The sequence below is a fragment of the Mastigoproctus giganteus genome, chromosome 14 (genome assembly GCF_048544385.1).
Source record: "Mastigoproctus giganteus isolate SK-2022 chromosome 14, ASM4854438v1, whole genome shotgun sequence".
Classification (NCBI taxonomy): domain Eukaryota; kingdom Metazoa; phylum Arthropoda; class Arachnida; order Uropygi; family Thelyphonidae; genus Mastigoproctus; species Mastigoproctus giganteus.
The window spans coordinates 34,421,791-34,441,556 of NC_143588.1; the positions used below are offsets into that span (position 1 = coordinate 34,421,791).

Here is a 19,766-nt window from a genome sequence, read left to right on the forward strand (position 1 = left end):
TGTAATTTTTAAAGAGAGTCAGCGCCCTCTAATCTAATTGTTTAGATATGAAACCAAATGGTTTATTATTTTATTCAATTTTATTGCTCCTTTTATAATTAATAATTTTGACCTAATTATTGCAGTATTGTTTTTATTGCATCTAAAATTATTTTTTAGGGTTCCAGAAAAGTATGAATGTACCTAGAAATAATCTATCAAGATTGGCCGTCTTATTTTCTTGCAAGGCCATAAACAGTGTTCAATATTCCTCTGCTGGATGGACTATGTATGATATAATTTATGTTTTTTGATGGTTTAATTGAATTAATCATATTAATATTGAAATTCTCTTATTTATGTTTGTAATTATCAATAATAACTTAAGAAAACATGGAATAAAAAGTGAATTGAAGAATTCACATTTTTTGGAAGATTAGTTGTGCTGGTGGTGGTTTTAGGCACATTAGTGACTTAAAGACTATATTGCACTGTTGTATATTGTACCTTTACTTATGTGTATATTCACAGGCTGATTTGCATGTTGTGAAGACCGAGAATAACTCACTGGAGAAATCTTACTTCCTCCTCCTCCTGAGATTGGCTAACTACATCCCTGATCAGAAAAGATTAGAAGTTCCTCCAGTCTACAACTGGACTCAAACCCAGACCTCTCCAAATGACTGAAAGATAGTGAATCTACTATGCTTCATGGAGAACATGAATTTAAAGAAGAATTCAACATATGTTAATGAGTTGAAGGAAGAATTCAACAAATAAATGTGTTTGCTTGCTTGCTTATACATAATGAATTTGATGAATTGAACAATTGATTAAATGTCAAATGCTGGCATTATAGGAATATCAAAACATTTGTGATGATTAGCTGATTTCTTTATGCTCTTCAACATAAAGTTCTTTAAAAATCAGCTTATTTGAACTTTGTGATTTAGGACTAACTTGTGTAACAGAATTCATTTTAAAACTCATTTGCTCAAATTTTTACATGATACAGATGTTTAAATCATGGCTGTTTCGTGTTATATCTGTCTCATCTAATTCTCGTCTTCTCTAAAAGTAGAACTCTGAATGCTAAACATCATGAGTTTTACCAGCAATGTCTCTTAACTAGCATCATATGCATTCAAATCCTTCGTAAGAGCAGCCATTATGCTTTTTGCACAAAAGAAACACAAATTATGGAGCAACAATAAATTATAAGGCTTCCCCCCAGTATAAATAATATATGTGAAACAAATATATTTCTAATTGTGGCAAATAAACATCTCTAAATTCAGGATAAACATATTTCAGTTGAGTTTTCATTCTTTATATAATTTAATATACTGATACAACATTTTTTGATAACACAGCAATAGTAGCATGTTACAATCAATGTGTGCACTACACATCTATTTCATACAAAATATGGTAAAATCTCGTTAATACAAACTCGGTTTATACAAAGTACTCATTTATACGAAGCACATACCATTCCCCTGCGAAAGGATAGGCATTTCTATGTAATACAGTAAGACCCCTGTATCTGTGGGGGATATATTCCAAGACCTACCGTGGATGGCCAAAACCGCAGATATAAGCGAACACCTGCTGACCGCATATATAACATGATTTTCTTGTACATACATACGTATAATAAAGTTTAATTGATAAATTAAACACACAGTAAGACATTACCAACATTAAATACAGTAATAATAAAGTACAGCAGACCCTCAATTTAACATGACATTTCAAGACTCCAAATTAAAAAAAAAAAAAAATAATAATAAATCAACCAGAAATCATAAAAATCAAGTAATAACTATATTACTTGAATTTTAATAATAGATATAATATTCCTATAATAGGTATAAACACACGACCTTTTCAACTAAATTGTGATCCAAGAAAGCAACGGGAAACTACTTGGATTATCCTTCCCTTGAAAACTTCAATGATAGATTACGCACATTGAAATGCTACATCTGGCCAATACTGCTCTACGGTGTAGAAACCTGGACTCTAACATCAGCCACTACAATAAAGCTCCAGGCCTTCGAAATGTGGCTCTACCGAAGAATGCTGAAAATTCCGTGGACAGCCAAGATAACCAACGCACAGGTCCTGCAGGACATGCACACGGAACGGGACCTGCTCAAAACCATCATCAGCAGGAAATGCAAATACCTAGGTCACATCGCTAGGAACCAACAAAAATATCACCTACTACCACTCATCCTGGAGGGAAAAATCGAAGGCAAGAAACGCCCAGGCAGACCGAAAATGGCATGGCTAGATAACATCAACACCTGGCTTCACATGACAACAGCACAAATTCTACACGCAGCGCTAGACAGAGAACAATATCAAAACGAAGTCGCAAACGCCATTCGGCAGCATTAAAGAAGAAGAAGAAGGTATAAACAGATATTTTGCGGAAGTCACAAATAAGCGACAAGAACTGGCGTTATAAGCTGTCGTTGGGAGATTGGTGTACCTATTATCTTGCAACCTCCACTGTCTTCACACCTACCATTCAAAAAAAAAAAAGAGAGAGAAAGAGAGAGACCAAATGTTAGTTTTATTTAGTGCGTCACGTCGACTGTTGCCGGCCGGGCTAGCCGGGTGGGTAAAGTGCCTGCCTGGCAATCCAAAGGTCGCGGGTTCGAATCCCGCCTCGGGCTTGGATCACAGTACTGCAAAAACCTTGGGAAGTGCATTATGGCCACAGAAACCGATGCGCCAACAACTAACTAACTAACTAAAAAAAAAAAAACTAAACTAAACGTCGACTGTTGTGTTCCGTTGCACCACAAAAGGAAAAATTTTGTTTCGTTATTTGTCAGGATGTCGGAATTTTTTTTTTATTAGTAACTATTTTTTTTATATACATATTTTTTTGTTGTTGTTTAGAAATCGTGAAAATGATTGGCAAACGCAAGAGTTGTGCATTCAAATTAAACAAAAACTTTAAATTATTCAAAAGTTTCAAAATGGTGCATCCATTAAATCTCTAAAGAACCATTATAATGTTGGTGACCAAACCATACGCAACACTGTAAAAAATAAAGGGAACCATCGTATTGGACACGCGAGTAGTACGTGTTAAGTTTTTCTTTTTTTTTTTTTTCTGTGTTTAACTGCGGGTAACTGAATCAGCGGATACAGGGGCACAACTGTATATATTCATTTATTATAAAATTCTATTAATATATGTTACAAAATTCATTTCCACCCTGTGAGAGAAGTAAATATTGTTATTTTGTAGGTCTGATACAAATCTTGGCACAGTTGTCTGATTATTATTGCCTCTAGCTACCTGTTTACCTGCTTCATGAAGGATGACTTGTTGGCACAGTTGTCTGATTATTATTGCCTCTAGCCACCTGCTTCATGAAGAATGACTTATTAGAATTTACTTTTGTGTAAACAAAACCAGTTTATGGTAGCTACAACATAAGTGCACTCCAAAAAACATCATTAGGAAGGATGATCTGTTAAATTAACAAAAGAATAAAAGTTTTTCTAAGTTGTTTACTATAGTAAAATATAAATGCGAAAGTCATAATATAATATGAACGTAAAATATAATATAAAATATCGGTGTAAATACACCATAGTTAGCTCATAAAAGTAAACTACAATCATAGTTAATCATTAGTGTAAAGGCATCGATTTAATTGTATCTCATATTGTGACTATCTTCACAATGAGTTACCATGTATTACCCTATGAAAAATAAACATTATTTTGTATGTTTAATACAAAACTACCTTGAATAAGTAACGCTTTACCAATAGCAAAGACTACTGTTACTTATTCTCGGTGGGCACCACCACCACCCCCCAGGTGGCACTGTTTCAAAGCTTGTTGGCCTATCGTTGGCAGTTGAGCAGGTACCCTGGTGTTGCAGTTATGTCAACCCAGTTATGAAGTTAATTCCACAATATGAGAGATGCTAGAAGGTGTACAAAATTATACTATAGTATTATTAATTAATATTATTATTATTGCTTCTTATTATTATTATTACTACTGTGGAATTAACTTCATATTATTATGAAGTTAATTCCACAATATGAGAGATGCTAGACGGTGTACAAAATTATACTATAGTATTGTTTTGTACACCTTCTAGCATCTCATATTGTGGAATTAACTTTATAACTGGGTTGACATGATTGCAACACCATGGTACCTGCTCAACCACCAACGATAGGCCAACAAATTTTGAAACAGTGCCATCTGGGTTGGTGGTGGTGCCCACTAAGAAGTAACAGTTTTTGCTGTTGGCAAAGCATTACTTATTCGAGGTAGTGCAATACATGGTAACTCATTGTGAAGGTAGTCACAATATGAGATACAATTAAATCGATGCCTTTACACTACAATTGTAGTTTATTTTTATCAGCTACTTATGGTGCATTTACACCAATATTTTATAGTAAGTTGTTTACATACACTCCCTCACTCTCCACGGGATTAAGGTCAGTTGTAAATATTACACCAGTTCAAAGAATCTTTTACTACAGTATTTTGTCTATTTTAGTGCCATTTTGTCTGAGCTGATGTCTTTTTTTTTTTTTTTTTTGGAACTTGTGTCTTTAAATTAATTTAAAGTTTGTTTATAAACTGAAAATTATACAACATGCTGATAGGATGGAATGAAGCAAAGCAGCAATGCAAATTAATACAACATCCCTTTACCTTTATCTACAATACTGAAAAATTGAAAAAAGAAAAATTAGTGTGACACTGGAGCAACGATGAAAAACGGGAAGCGAATTCTTGGTGCAAAACACAAGGGGCTTGAAACAAGAAACTTCTCGAGTGCATCGACAAATGCGTGCATCTCATTTGCCAATATCAGGATTTTGCAAGAAAAGATAAATTATCTAGCTCAGCTATGTGGAATTAGCAACTTCAAATGCAGCAGTGGCTGGCTTCAAAGATTTAAAGACAGGAACAATTTGGTTTCGCAAAATATTTGCGGCGAGTTTGGATTAGTTGACAGAGAAAAGGCTACAGACTGCTTGTGTTCAGTACAATCCATTCTTGAAAAATATGAGGCAAAGGATATTTTTAATCTTGATGAGACAGGTTTATTTTATAATTTACTGCTAAACAAAACATTTGCTGTTTGAGGAGAGTCTTGCCATGGTAGAAAATTAAGTAAACAAAGACGTACTGTTCTGTTATGCTACAATTCATGTGGCTGTACAGAACTATGCTCACTTGTGATTGGTAAGTTTTCCAACCGAAAATGTTTTAAAGAAGTGAATCAGCTTTCTTGTGATTATGAGACCAATAGAAGTGCTTGGTATGCAGTCAAAATTTTTTAGCTTTGGTTATCAAAAGTGGATAGAAGAATGGCATCAGAAAGGGGGGGGGACACTTTGATGATTCTAGATCGCTGTACAGCACGTTCTGCCGAGACACTTAAGTTGACAAATATATGGCTGTTGTTTTTTTACCTCCCAAAACCACCAGTTTTATGCAGTCACATGATCAAGGCATTATATATAATCTCCAGAGAGCATATGGAGCTCGCCTTCAGGCAGACCCTATATGCTCTCTTGTTATTGCTTTGGACAGTACTGCATCAAGTTATTCAAGTATAATAATCAACTGCTTCAGAAAGAGTAGCTTTGGGGAGAATATCATCGAAAAACATGGTCCAGCAGACGAATGTGATAGTAACATTGAGGAATGGGGGAATTTGAAGAGCATATGGATTTTATTGGCGAATTTGTAGAGTTGCTACCACAGCAACACTGATACCAGAAGAGCTGCTGAGCACCAAGCAAAATGGTGTTTTTGTTACCAGCAACAGCAAAAGTGAAGAAGCGTGCGCGCGTGCACGCTTCTTCACTTCTCCACACACAGCGCCATCTAAAAAAAAGATACCCAAATGCATAGCTCAGAATAAAGAACGTGCTGATCTGTAGTAACGTTGATAAAGAAACAATTACTGCATTTGATAATGTCTGTGATGTAGTTAAAAATGCATATAGGACAAAAACTATATATCATTGACCACGTTGGATTCTTTCTTTAAATTAAATTAATTTATTAAAAAATTAATGGTTTGTATGTCTCCTTTCATTTTAATTCTTTTTATTGTGATACTGATGTTGTATATATCAAAATATGTACAATCAGTCCTCGTATAATACGTGTTTACATTATACAAATTCGATCATACACGATTTATAAATAGGGGAACGATATCTTATATAACACGAACCGAATTCGCTTATGCACGATTCGCCTTTGTGTTTACAAGAAATGGCAGTCGAACACAGAATCACCCCAACCGAACACAGCACGATAGGAATGAAGAGAAGATTCTGAAAATGTATTTATGTTTTTTATATCAGTGAAGGGGAAACACATTTCACCATAATAACGTAAAATTCCAGCTATCGGTATTATCGCGAATGCAATTAGATCGAGTTTACTACCAGTTTATAGCAGAAACGCAACTGGAAATTGTTTTTATTGTTTTATGTTAGTAACCCCTAGAAATGTGCTTTAGTAAAATGTTAGGTGTTAATAGTGTATCTCGGCCTTTACGGTGTTGTTTATTCAGTTGCTACACACGTGCGCAGCTTTGTTTATGTGTATCAAGCGTGCCTGCTCGTTTTGTAATTGTGCTTTATTCCCTAAATGAGTAAAATACTTAAAAGGTGTGAAAAGAAAGCATCCTGGTGAAGACACTGCAGATTCAGAGAGAAAAAAAAAAGCAATATCGATAAACATAGGCGGACTGGGTCAAAATATTCTTACCCGGGAAAATCTGTAGTGTCCTCACACTAGCGTTTATGGCCAAAATCACCGCCCACCGGGGTTTCCCCGGTAAGGCTTATGGCCAGTCCGCCACTGTCGATAGCGAAAAAATATGAAACTGTGAAACGCTTTGAGCGAAATGAAAGACCATGCGATATTGCACGTGCTACAGACCTAAATGAGGCAATGCCGAGAATTACAAAGAATGCAGAAAAAATAAAAACAACTTTCATAGCAGGAACAACTCAAAGTGTAATTAAAATCCATTAGATTAAGACGCAAGAATTGGAAGAGATGGAACGGCTGTCATCTGTTTGGATAGAAAATCAAAAAACAAGTTTGCTTACGATAGAAGCAAAAGCATTAGCAATATTTTATTACGTAATAGTTGTAATAAAATGCGTAAGTATTTTATTCGTAAAAAATACTTACATATTTTTTATTATTTATTATATTATAATAAAATATAATAATAAATATTATAAAAATTATTATTTTTTATTACGTATTTTAATCGTTATAAAATACGTAAGTATTTTATTACGATTATTTATTATGTTTGGTAATGTTTTGGTTACCAATGTGTGTTCAATCTTGGGTGGTCTGCACCTAACCCTATTTTTCCCATAGGGCCTGTTGTTTATATTGCACGATTTTGCATTGCACCAGGGTTTCTAGGAACACAACTATCGTGCTATATGAGGACTGACTGTACTGTACAATATTTTAATTTCCATTAATTGCTTTTCTCTTAGTTTGTCCTTACAAATAAAATAAAAAATCTTTAAAAATCTGTTATTGCTATTATTGTATTGTTAGGCAAGGCATTTGTTTTTATTTTATTAATTTAGTAATAGTAATATAGGCATGTGATGCAAGAAAACAAGTGTATGTGCTTATGTAGCATCAGCCAAAAAAAATTCACACAACCATTTGTTGTGTGAATTTTTTTCTAAAGGTTCCATTTCCTCCTTGAATTCATTTAAGCTATCAACTTCCACAACGACACATGGAAGTTTGTTCCAGCAATTAATCACGAGCTGGCTAAAGGCAAATTTCTGCACATCTATTCTACAAGTCTTTCCTCAATTTGAATTTATGCCCCCTTAGATTAGTAATATGAGCAAGTGGAAGAATCCTGTCAGAATTCAGCGTGCTCACCCATTCAAGGCCTTATACACCTCAACCGTTCAACTGTTGATGATCCTGCTCAGACAGCAAACAAACCGAATCTGTATTTTGCATCTAAATTCACACACGAGTAGTTATTAAGGAAGGAAAATGACAGAAGTTTATTAAATTGTAACAGGGTGCTTAATGATTTTGTAATAACTGAGAGCAAAGTGGAGGACAAATTGTTGAAGTTAAACATAAGAAAGGCACCTGGGTGGATCTATCCAGTTATATTGAAGGAGGCGGCAAAGGAACTAAGTAAACCCTTAGCCATAATTATGAGAGCATCCTGAGAGGCAGTCCCCACGGACTGGATATGTGCAAATGTATTCCCAATTCACAAAGGGGGATTTGACCAGCCAGCTCCACATTCATCCATTTCTGCATCTTCCTCTTGCAATCTTTTCTTAAAGGTGTGTATGAGTTCATAGCTTCTATGATTATTGCTTTAAAAGTATTCCATAATTCAAATGTATTCACCGTCCCTCGGCAATCCATCCAGTTCACAGATGCCATATAGTGCCTTTAACTGTCAAAGTTCCCTCTTCTGAGGTTAAACCTGTGCCTTTACCTTTAACTACTGCAACATCTTTCTTCATCTTCCAACTGACAATTGCCTGATCACTTTCTGACAATAGTTCATGTACTTTAACCCTGTGATGTTATCTGATTCGTTAGTAATGATGAGGTCAAAAATATTCTTGCCCCTAGTACTTTCTCTTCATGCTGGTACTAATAATAATAATCTAGTTTATTTTAAAAAGTTTTTCCCATCATGAGTTTCCCTCCCACTTATTCCAATCAATCTTGTGCAGATTTTTAATTAAATCACCCATAATAAGACATTCACACTTGCTTGACAAGTCCATCTGCATGTAAAGACTCTCATCATATTCCTTTGCTTCCGACTAAGTCACACCACACAGGGTCTATGCTGGCAGATGTAACTTCAGACTTAGCAAAAGCTCTTTTTGCACTCAAGCTGCTTTTGATAAGAACCATGACCCTTCTACCTTCTCTGCATACATTATGCATACTGTAGTGGAACTCATCATCACCAAATTTCTGGGTGACACCACATTTCTGTTAGCCCTATTATATCAGCATTAGTTGTCCTAACCAGGAGTTCAAATTCAGCCATTTTTATTGACAACACTCCTGATGTTACTGTAGACACAGTTGAGACTAAGTAATCTTCTATAGCTTACTACCCTGACATCCTTTGAAGTTATTTAGGTTTGTATCCCAAGCTATATCTTCCCTCTCATTTGAAACATTGCTACCCTCAGAACATCTTATTGACATTGGCTGTTGTGGCAACAAACATAAATTCTTGAGGTGAATGTGCAATCATTACTTTGACCCATATCATGAGATAAATGCAGACCTAAATTGCCCTTCACCCCATAACTAGAGTTTTCCTGAACCCTTAGGGTATCCTCAATGATACTGGAAAAAATCTTTGCACTACCTTTGTTCAAATGTATACCATCTCTACAAAATTGATCCCTACCACCTACAAATGCATGCCACACTGATAAAAATTTCTACCACTAGAGCTTTGCAGATTCCCTCAACTCTCGATTTAATCCACAAGGCTTTTAGCATATAGTTCCCCCCCCCCCCCCATCGTGTCTGTGCAGAATTGCAAACTCATACACATTCTGACTTAACTTGCAGAATTTTTTCCGCATAGTCCTATATTTCTCCAAAAAGATGGTCAGGTCATGTACATTTAATGTCATTAATCCCCACATGAATAATAATTTTCTCTTTACCTCCGGCGTCTCCATAGCCAGGTGGGCAGGAGCAGCAGTGCATTGCACATGCTTCTTGATTAGACCGGGGTTTGAGCCCATGACCACCACATATCCCCAGAGCAATATGGCCTTAGTTGCTAATGCTCCTAAAAACCAAACAACAGCAACATCTTTACCTCCTTAAAATCTGGCAATCTTTGGTAATATCTTCAATTGTTGCTCCTAACAAAGACACTCTGGTTCTATCTTTGTTATAAAAAATGTTACCTGTTTCCCTTGACAAGAGAGTCGCCCAATAAAACCACATCACCTTTGACCAGAGCAGTCTGTGCTTCACTATTCTTTTCTGGGACCTGAATTGGAGGGGCATCTCTTGGCAGATCAGTAGATACTTGTGTCCCTGACAAGCTCCCAATTACATTTGTTTCTAGAGCAAGCACTTAAGTGAATCAAATTCTTCTTGTAACACACCAAGTTTTTCCTCAATTTGAATACTACAGTATTCAAATTGAGGAAGAACTCAAATTACACCAAGTTGTAATTTGAGATTTACAACTGATGTAGTGTACTGATCTCAAATTACACCAAGTTGTAATTTGAGATCAGTACACTACATCAGTTGCAAAGAAAAGAATTGTCAAATGAGCTAGATCTGTCTGCTAGACCAGCCTTAGAATGCATGCGAAGGTTATGCATACAACATAGTCGCGACTTGCACTGGAAGTGTCCACAAGCATTTCCGTTTAAGTCCCTATGTTCCTGGAATTTGTAAGTAGATATAGTAGTAACCATAATTTAAGTAAAATTTGAACTTTACTAAGGTTGCAAAATTAAAATTTAGAATATATTACAGAATTTATGTTAACAAAATATCCTAGAAATTAAAACTGTTGACAAAACTTAAATCACTAAAGAATTTTGGTAATCTTTACTTTGCTATTGCACCAGGATCACTGTACTTACTTTGCTGAATAAATGAATAATTGATTGATTGAATCATCCATTTTTCAGAGTAGACAAGAGTTACATTTTCCACTTTCTAGTGAGACAATCATAAGGCTTCACTTGGATATTCTATGCAATGATATAGTCTGATTTAAAAAAAACTATATCACTGTGTGCACCTTTGTCTGGCTATGAGATGCAGATGAATTTTAGGCAACATTTTCAAAGAAAAGATGTCTTATAGTCTTTGAAAATACAGTTATTTAAAAGTTAAACTTGGTATGCTTAAACCGTGAAAAGGATGATCATTGGGTACGAGGTTATCCACATGTTGGACAAGATTTTGCAGCTTTGGTAAATGCTAAGTTTTTTATAAATATTTAGCCATTTTATTGATCTAATTGTCACATTAATTTATTTTCTAGAAGTAGCTTTATAGTTCTAGACACACTCCTTAGTTTAATTTAAATGTAGATAGTGATTTTGAAAGTTAATACTTACTGTAGATTTTATCGTTTATAACTTGCCGCCATTGTTATAGTATATTACATCGATACTGAATAGTGTAATACTGAATAACGTAAAATTAGATAGCATAATATGTAGCACTGACTCAGAAAACTGTTAGGTTATTATAGTATTATCAATTAATCAGTAAAATTTATTAATCTTATTAAAATTCATTGTTAATTAAATTGTACTTAAACGCAATCATGATCCAGACTAGAGAATCAAAGCAATGGGCACAAAAGAGCAGGAGTGCTGTGGCTTGGGGGGAGAACCAAAGGAGGCAATCATCCAACTCATCACAGTCTAAAAAAAATGTGTGAGAAGTGAAACATTTGCAAACCTATCTGGAACAGGATATGACCTAGCCAAGGAGGATGTCTTTGTGTGTGCTAGGTGCACAGTGTGAAGAAATTAGGTGTCAACCCAGCATTCTGATGGGGGGTCTATGAGAGTTTGAGGTGTAGGGTAGATGCCCTCGAAGAAATTAATATGATGGGCCCATCAAGCTCTCAGCTGCCCAACTTAACGCCAGAACTCACTCCTGTGCATCAGGCAACACAATGACAATCCCTAGAGCAGAATGTTCTGGTCCCACAGGAGATAGTTATAGTCAGGGAGATAGGGAATATATTATACAAAAAGGATAGGTGGAAGAGGACCGGGGTATGTCTGCCAGGGGCAAAAGGTGATGACATAGAGCAGATATCTTTTAAGTGCACAAAGGGTGATATTATTCTATACGTTGGCAATAATGACGTTAAGAGTAGGAGAACTGCAGATGTACTTAACAAGTACAGATAAAACTTCTAACTTGGGGGGTAAAAGGTTAACAATGGCTGCAGGCAGAAGCAAAAGTGATTCTTGAACTGCTTCTATTAGAATAAGCAGCAGTCTGGAAAACAAGGCAATGGAGATTTCCAGAACTGTTTGGAGTCATAGTGGGGGGAATGGATACATGGGCTGTGTTATGGTAACTAACAGTACAAACAGGTGCATGTATACTTGCATGTACACCGATGCTAGGAGTATAATTAATAAATTTGATGAGCTTGAACTGCTAGTCAAGACATCAAAGGCAGATATTATTGGTTGTTATTGTTGTTGTTATTTGGTTTTTAGAAGCATTAGCAACTAAGGCCATATTGCTCTGGAGATATGCGGTGGTCATTCCCTGACCTTTCCACATCCTCCATATTTGGTGGTCACAGGCTTGAACCCCAGTCTAATCAAGAAGCGTGTACTACACGCTGCTGCTCCTGCCCACCTGGTTACAGAGGTGCCATATATTATTGGGATATCAGAGACGTGGTGTCACACAGACATGAGCAGTACAGAATTCATATTTGGGGAATACAATGTGTACAGAAAGGATAGACAGGACAAGAAGAGAGGAGGGGTTATACTGTTAGTTAAGAAACGCATAAAATCTAAGGAAGTGCGTCCAATTTTGATGTTGGTGGATAATGCAATGTTGAGTCTGTTTGGTGTGACATTAGGCCTAATGAATCTACCTCAGGGCTCACATCTGGTGAGTATGGGCTTGGCACACCCAGGATCCTGAGCTGAATATCATCATCATCCTTCTCTTTCTTGGTGATTCCCTTCTACTCTCTCTCTCTCTCTCTCTCTCTCTCTCTCTCTCTCTCTCTCTCTCTCTCTCTCTCTCTCTCTCTCTCTCTCTCTCTCTCTCTTCAGGGTAATCCAGAATTTTTTTTTTTTTTTTTTTTGGCTGGTGCAGCATAAGCCTCAGGCGTCCTTGCACCATATGGCTAATAATAATAAAAAACAATAAAATAAAAGAATCTGATGAGTATAATGAGCAATTATACAAATAAATAAAGGGGGACAGTAAATCAGAATGTCTTATTATGTGGGATTTTAACTTTCCACATATTGACTGGAACTTGTAGTTTGGTCACTTGCACGCTATCAAGACTTTTGTGGATTTATTGGATTTACTGTTTTTTACAGAAACATGTTCGAGAGGCAACCAAAGAGAGTAATACTCTTGATCTGATAATCATCGGTGATTTTTTTTTATGAAACCCCCAAACACGAGAGGTAGTAGAACCTATAGTACTTAGTACTGTGCTTGGGCTGGAGGTTGAGAAGATGAGAGAAGATATTTGTTGACATTAGACTTGAACTTCTGTAAGCTGTAATTTTCAGGAGAGACATATGAAGTTCCAGAAAATGGCAGTTGAATGAATACACGAGGAAGATGAAAAGTTGGTTCTGTGAGTTTTGAAGTTGGACAGTAAATGGATGTTGGCTGGTGACAGCACGTGTTTTGGACTGTTTTGAAAGAGAGAGTGGGAATTATGGAAGACAATTCAGAAGAATAGTGCCCATGGAAGTATCTGTAGAAAAGGCATGCAGTAGAAACACTACATCTATGAGACAGCGAGTGGAGAGAGACTCTGTTAGAAATGAGTCATTAATTAACCTAACTGCCCTCTACTAAATGGAATCCAGAAGCCTGAGAGGGACACCGTCCCAGATGTGGAAACAATATTCCCTGATAGGTTGGATTTGCCATTTGTACAGAGTGAACAGTTGTGAAGAAAAGTAACACTGAGAGCGAAAGAGAAAAACAAGTTTTTTAGATGCAGAGGAAGCAATATTTGTAATGTACTTGTGCCAAGAGAGAGATTAGAAGTCGGGTTAATGAAAAGAGATACATCAACTTGCCTAGAAATCAGAGTGTCAAAAAAGATAAGCATAGGAACAGAAGAATCCTTTTTGCGAGATATAAGACAAGACTGAGTTTTAGAAGGATTGAAATCAACTAAATTGTCTTTGCCCGACTGGAGAATTACCTGGAGATCGGCATTTAAGGAATTGGTAGCCAATATTCGAAAAGTTGAAGCTGATTGAGCATGGCAAGGTTTCTCAAAATGGAAAGTGGAATGCAAAGTACTATCATCGGCAATACTACGGAGAGGGTTTCCAATCAATGGAAGAAGGTCATTAATATACAAGAGGAAAAGAGTGGGGGGAAGAACTGAACCTTGGAGGACCCCAGCATTCGTAAAGAAGTTAGAAGACAGAGAGCCATCTACCACCACCGTCAGTGAGCGATCACAGAGAAAACTGGACAACCAGTTACAAAAAACAGTTGGCAAACCATTAGATGGAAGCTTGTTTAGAAGAGCAACTGCTTGTTTCACTGAACTTTTCATTGAATTTGTCCATGGATCGACACGGACGGAAGGTTTCTGGGTAGTTTAAGAGTTGGCGGTTAATTGATTTCTCCATTACTTTAGAAAGAGTAGAAGTAATTGCAATGGGACGATAATTGGTTGGGAGTGATTTGTCACCCTTTTTAGGAACTGGCTGGATATGAGCAACTTTCCAAGCAGAAGGAAAAACACCTTTGGAATAAGAAAGTCAAAAAAGGCAGCAAAGAACGGTAATAAGTTCGGGAGCACAGGTTTTGAAAACAAGTGGAGAAATACCATCAGGAGCCGGAGCTTTCTTAGGATCAGGATTCATCAAAATCCTTCTGACATCCTCTTGACAGGCGCCTCCGTAGCCAGGTGGGAAGGAGCAGCAGTGTGTAGCACACGCTTCTTGATTAGACCGGGTTCGAGCCCGTCACCACCAAATATGGAGGATGCGGAAAGGTCAGGGAATGACCACCGCATTTCCCGGAGCAATATGGCCTTAGTTGCTAATGCTCCTAAAAATCATACAATAATAATTTATTGTATCCTTTTGACGGAAGACCGCAGGAGGCATTGAGTGGAGCGTAATGGGAGGTGTTTTACCAACATCATTAATACATGAGTTGGAAGAAAAATGGGATGCTAGCAGGTAGGTTTATCCTTGGCAAAAGTGACAACAGACCCATCTGGTTTTAACAGAGGTGGAAGCAGAGATTTCTACTCTTAGCATGTTCAAATTCTAGTTTGGACTGATTAATTGACTGCTTTAAAATTGTAGCAAGCTTTGGTGTAGGCAGAAAATGAAACTGAAGAATTGGAAACAAGCCAATTACGATATTCAACATTCTTTTCCTGGAACGGCCTTATCAGATTTATTGGAAAACCAAGGATTAGCATTAGTAGAGGCAATTGATGCAAGAAAGCAAGCTTATGCAGAATCACCCAAAAAAAAAAAAAACACCCACTTCCACTTCACCCCTCTGTTCATTCGAAATACCTGTCCAGCTGAGCCTTAAACTTATTTAGGCTATCAACTTCCACGACAAGGGATGGAAGTCTGTTCCACCTACCAACCACTCGCTGGCTAAAGGCAAATTTCCGCACGTCTATCCTACATCTGTCTTTCCTCAATTTGAATTTATACCCTCTCAGGTGATTATTCTGAGCAAGAGGAAGAATCCCATCAGCATTGAGCATGTTCAAACCATTCAAGGCTTTCTACACCTCTATCAGATCACCTCGCTGGTGCCTAGTCTCCAGACACTGTAATTTGCAAAACTTAAGCCTTTCTTCGTAAGAGCACTCCTTTGTTCCATTCACTAATCTTGTTGCCCTTCTCTGTACTCGTTCCAGCAGCTCTACATCCTTCTTGAAATGAGGCCTCCAGACCTGTATACAGTACTCTAGGTGTGGCCTGACCACTGCCTTATACAAGGGAATAATCACCTCCTTATCCCTGCTAGAAAAATTCCTATATATCATTGACAATACACCATGAGCTACTCTTGCAGCCCATCTGCACTGCTCAGAGAACTTCATATCTGCCTGCTCAACCATACCCAGGTTCCTTTCATTCTCTACCACTGTCAGTATAGTACCACAGAATTGATACGTTGCTCTGGGGTTGCTGTTTCCCATATGTAGTACTTTACATTTGTCAATGTTAAACTTCATTTGCCACCTCTCAGCCCATCTGCTCAACCTTTCCAGATCCTGGTTGCAGCAGCATAGTGTCAGTAGTGTGACAACCCTGCCAACCTTCATATCATCTGCAAACTTGGACATTAAGCTTGATATACCATCATCATTGTCATATATAAATTCAGAAAACAATAATGGACCCAACACTGAACCCTGAGGGACTCCACGAATAACATTAGTCCATGATGAGCAGTGTCCATTGATTACCACTCTCTGTCTTCTCCTCCTCAACCACCCCTTTATCCATAGCAGCAATTTGTCTCCAATGCCACACTGCTCCAATTTGTGAAGCAGTCGTCTATGTGCAACAGTATCAAATGCCTTTCTAAGATCCAAGTATATAATATCAAAGTTATTCCCTGCATCCAGTTCTTTTGTGACTGCATCATAGTATCCAGTCAAATTGGTCAGGCAAGACTTCCCCTTAACAAAACCATGCTGTGTCCGAGCTATAACTGTGGCTTGTCTAGATGATCCTGCAGTGCTTCTTTAACCAGTGCCTGCATTAATTTTCCTGAAACAGAAGTTAAACTCACAGGTCTATAATTATTTGTGTCAGCCTTTGATCCTCCCTTGTGAATTGGGGTCACATTTGCACATCTCCAGTCAAAGGACGAGGTTTTAAAATGGAGTGTGGGATAAAGGATTCCATTCCTCCAAGAATAATTTCACTGACAGGTTCTGAGCAAATGTTAACATCAGAAGTTTTGAAACATTAGTCTGACCAAGGGAAAGAAGAAAAGAAATCTCATGCATCATCCCATTTTTCATTCTTGTAATGCCAAACAATACGAGGTGAGGAATAGCTGTGAGATAAAGGCTCCATTGGAGAAGACACAATCACCAAGTTGTGATCTGAGGTGCCTAAAGAACCACTCACTTTGATCGTGTACTTAGAAGGGTTGTATGTGAGAAAAAGATCAAGCATATTGGCTGTATGGTTAGGATTGTCCGGTATTCTTGTAAGTAAATGAACAATCTGTGCAAGGGCATCATTAATTGCAAAAGCCTCAGCATCTTGGCCAGCTGGGTCGGTGTTCTTGAAAACGGAAGCTAGCTGGAGTTGTGAACATTAAAATCACTGTTAGGAAAGTTTGACTGGAGAAAGTCGAGGTGTGAAGAGAGGAAGTCAAAGAGCTCCTCCAGGTGATCAGTGGGATTGGGAGAATGGTAGAGATAACAGATGAATTTGACACAATGAGGTAGAGAGATTTTAAACCGCAGAAGATAGTAGTAGTAGCAGTAGTGGCATGTGATGCAAGAAAGCAAGTGTATGAGCTTATGCAGCATCAGCCAAAAAAAAAAAAGATCGAAAAGAGGAGATTCCAAATTACCAAGTCTCTGACAGGGAATGTCGGAACGGACATATGTTCAAGTACCACCTTTGAGGCAAAATGAATCATACAGCGAATAATTTTTTGGGCAGCTGAGATGAGCAGTGGTTGAATCAACTGATAACTGAGATTCTGTCAGAAAAAGTACATAAGGTTTGACAGACTGCAAGTGGAAATGGACATCATTGAGATTGGAATTGAGACCATGTATATTTCAGAAATGAACTAGTAAGTGTTTGGGAGGTTTAGATCTTTTCGCAAATAAGCTTACTCTGCCAAACCCTATGTACCTGACAATGCCCCCCTTCCCTGCATACACACTACTCGGTCTCCCTCCAGTCACTATCTGGCAGAGTAGGGGTAGCAAGATTATACACTAGCTGATCCGGACGCCTCCTAGAGAGTTACCAATAGGTTCGGTCTGATGTACTAACTAGCGGCCGGCCTCCGAACACCGTTTTAGAGCTGTACCCTCGAAATGTAAGGAATATTGGATCTCGCCACGATGTTCATCATAACCTCAAAAATCAGCAGTGATACAGCATGATAGAAGAGATGGGGAAGGGCTGACCGGAACTTAGCTCTGGAGACTTAACATGGGTTCCACTACTTCAAGCCTCCAATAAACAAAGTGGTGGTACTGCACAACTTTGCTAATTGTTGTGGTAGATGAGAGTCATATACCACCTAGTATTGCCTGGTAACACAGAGGGGCAATCCTCCATGTAGTGTGTGCGCCACACCCCGACCCCTACCTATGTTGATTCACATCTGGGTGCTCACCCATAGTGTACTTGTGCATGGGAGTTCTACCCAGGATTTGACTGTCCGGACTTTGCCGAAATTGGGTCCACTTGACTTGAGTGTCACCCGAATATCAGTTCCATCAGCGTTTTAGACTCCCAGATAGCAAGTACAGCTTGTCTGGCCTATCTGAGATAGTCTGTGATAGCCTCAAAGACCAAGGATTATTCATTCATTAAGAATTTGCAAATAAAGGAACCACTGGGTGTCAGTGATCACAATGTACTGGTGTGGGAATTATTTAAAGATGTAACTACTATCAAGGCTAAAGAGAAGGGCTTTTGCTTTCATAAAGTGACTACAGAGGTCTCAGACAGTTTTTAAATTCTGTACAGTGGGATCAACTGGTGATGCCACCAACATTGAATTCTAAATGGGAAGGACTTAATTTTGGAGGCTACTAGGCTTTTCATTCCAACTAAGAAATACACTTCAAGGTTTAGACCTAAATGGATGTCAGATGAGCTAATGAGGCTCGTGCAGAGAAGAAAAATGTATGGGATGCATATAAAGTATCAGGTGGCACGAAGCCTACAGCAGATATAAACTAGTCCGTTATGAAATCACAAAGGAGTTTAGGCAAGCAAAGGCAGATTATGAGAAATCTTTGGCAAAGAATGCAAAGAAAAACAGCAAAGAGTTCTTTACTTATGTAAACTCTAGAAGGAAAGAGTTGAATCAGATTGGACCACTTAACATAGATGGGTTTACTATTGATGATCATGCTCAGGTAGCTGATAAATTGAATGAGTATTTTGCATTAAAATTCACACATGAGAAGTTATTCAATGTGGGGAGTGCCAGAAGTTTATCAAACTCTAACAGGGAGCGAAGTGATTTTGTAATAAGTGAGAGAAAATTGGAGGAGAAATCGTTGAAGTTAAACATAAAAAAGGCACCTGGGGTGGATGGGATCTATCCAGTTATATTAAGGGAGGCAGCATAGGAAGTAAGCAAACCCTTAGCTATAATTATGAGAGCTTCCTTGGACTCAGGAGATCTCCCCATGAATTGGAGGTGTGCAGTTGTATCACCAATTCACAAAGGGGTTCAAAAGGTGACACGCGTAACTATAGACCTGTTAGTTTAACTTGTGTTCCGGGGAAAATAATGGAATCTGGTTAAAGAATCATTACAGGATCATCTAGACCAGGGGTGACCAACTGAATTTGTGATGCGATCTACTTTTTTTCTTCAAAATGTGCAACGATCTACCATCTCAAGAATTTCATTGTACATGGTTCAAAAAGTTAATCAACATGTATTGAAATATGTTGCTTTTAAATTCATATGTACTTAAATTTTTAATTTATATGAAGTTTGTGTCTTCATCTGCCAAGCTTTCAAAATCGGGGCCATGCTGTGATGAGGCCTACCCTAAAGAATCTGTATGCAAGTCCGTAAGAGTGGAACTAGTCTTTGTTTGTTTCAAATACAAAAAGGCCGATTCACATAGATATGTGGAACCAAAACAGAAATTTAAAAGCTTACTGCATGTTTTTTACATTTGAATACTTTTCTCGGCAAAGATATTTCCAAAGGTCTGTTTCTGAATATGTGGCTTTTAGGAAGATATCGTTTCGCAATGTAATAATTTCATT

At 37.6% G+C, this 19,766-nt stretch overlaps 1 protein-coding gene across 3 annotated transcripts in view; it reads left to right on the forward strand.

Moving 5' to 3' along the window:
• Nucleotides 1–19,766, forward strand: part of drk (growth factor receptor-bound protein 2 drk) — a 191,953-nt gene that overhangs the window by 37,205 nt on the left and 134,982 nt on the right. For all 3 annotated transcript variants that reach the window (XM_090389274.1, XM_090389275.1, XM_090389276.1), the window contains exon 2: nt 160–268. The gene's annotated coding sequence lies outside the window, so the exon portion shown is untranslated. The remainder of the gene's footprint in view (nt 1–159; nt 269–19,766) is intronic.